The sequence below is a fragment of the Oryzias melastigma genome, linkage group LG4, assembly GCF_002922805.2.
Source record: "Oryzias melastigma strain HK-1 linkage group LG4, ASM292280v2, whole genome shotgun sequence".
In the NCBI taxonomy this organism is placed as follows: Eukaryota; Metazoa; Chordata; class Actinopteri; order Beloniformes; family Adrianichthyidae; genus Oryzias; species Oryzias melastigma.
This window is the reverse complement of record NC_050515.1, coordinates 938594-940249: the sequence shown is the minus strand read 5'-3', so window position 1 is coordinate 940249 and position 1656 is coordinate 938594. Positions and strand designations below refer to the sequence as shown.

At 31.7% G+C, this 1656-nt stretch overlaps 1 protein-coding gene across 4 annotated transcripts in view; it reads left to right on the top strand.

Annotated features, from left to right (window-relative positions):
- The first annotated feature begins 314 nt into the window (after positions 1–314).
- Positions 315–1656, top strand: part of LOC112150452 (sex comb on midleg-like protein 2) — a 20172-nt gene continuing 18830 nt past the window's right edge. For all 4 annotated transcript variants that reach the window (XM_024278796.2, XM_036211408.1, XM_036211407.1 and 1 more), the window contains exon 1: positions 315–1039. The gene's annotated coding sequence lies outside the window, so the exon portion shown is untranslated. The remainder of the gene's footprint in view (positions 1040–1656) is intronic.

Here is a 1656-nt window from a genome sequence, read left to right as displayed (position 1 = left end):
TAGCTTCATGGGAGCATTAAAATAACAGAACATAATTTTTGCCATGAGGTTGTTATGTTTTTGTTTACGTTCCCAAAAAAGTATCCGTACTATGATGATGATGATGAAACACAAAAATACACCTTTTACTGTACTTTGAGCAAAAATAAAAAAAGTTAGTAAAATACTACAACTACTATTAATAAAAGTAATAATCCATAGATAGATGGAAAATAATAATAATAGCAATAACTGCTAATATGATTATTCATACTATTATTAATTTAGTCCTTTTTAGTGTACTTAAACTTAAACTAACCACTAATATTACTACTACCACCACTAAATTATAACACTAGTAATAATAGTAAAGATTATTAATAATTATTAATTTTATTTTAGCCGTTTAAGTGCATTTTACTGAAACTTAAACTGACATTTTAAATCATTATTTAGTTTTTTACGTTTTTTTATTCTTACAAACAAAATATCTCAATTTAAGCACTTCAACTACCATAATTCGTCTATTACTAATAATTCCACTAATTTTTGATGACCAGTTTTTTTAAAATCAGTTTTCAAGCTCTTTGTTTTATTTTTATTTTTTTTTTTTTTCATTTTTCATTTTACATTTTTTGACTTGTCGTTTATTGTCGCAGTTTTCCCTCTAAATGACCGCATTTTCAGTATTTGTCTGTTTTTGAACCACAGCAGACGATGCGCCGAAAAACCTTGCGTAGATAACAAAAAAGAAAGATGGGTCACTCCAATATTCTTTTTGAGTCACAAATGACAGTCTTTGTAGTTCTTTCTGATTGGCTAAGTTGACTCAGCCCTCATCTGATTGGTCGTAACCGTGACCAGCACGCGATTTCGTTGGCCAATTGAATTTCATTCCTGAATCCAGCCTATCCAGCCAGCCTTCGCTTGTATTCGCTCACAGTAGGAGAACGATCTTTGGCATAAATTATATCCGTGTAAGCGTTCACTACATTCGTGAAAAAATGGCAGATGACGAATAGAAAAAAAGTGGATCTCCGCTCTGAAAACGACCGCACTCGTAAGTTCCTTCTGTAAATTAAATAAGAAAATGTTACGGGAAAATGTTAGTTTGAAGTAGTCCAGGGTAGTTGTGCGTTTTCGTGCTACGTAGTACTACAGAAACACAACTCAGAGGGTAACGAGAATGCTAAGGTTAGCCGACGTAGTTATTAGCCAGTAGTGATGGCTAGCGAATCCCGCACTTCCAGTTGTCAACATTGGGCCCATACTAATAGCTGATCCGCGTTAACCTCAAAAACGGTTAGCGTTAGCATTTATACTCCTTAAAATGTTTAAGAAAACATTTAACTTTGAGAAAATGTGCCTCGATATTTAGCTACGTTGGTAGGTACGGAGTAAATATGAAGGGATGATGGGTAATGTGTTATAACCAGCTAACATTAAACTAACAACGATTAGGGTGAAAATTATGGAAAAAGTCAACAAACAAGATGTAATTTTATTTTTTTTCATTAAGAAATATTTTATTAATTAAGTTATAACAGACTATAATAAACAGGCTACTAGAAATATTTAGCCTTATTTTGGTTTTCAAATATTAGCGTTATACTATTCTTTTAAGTTTACTATAATTGCTAAAGCTTTTTACTTTTAAAATTGTTTTATGTGGAAGCA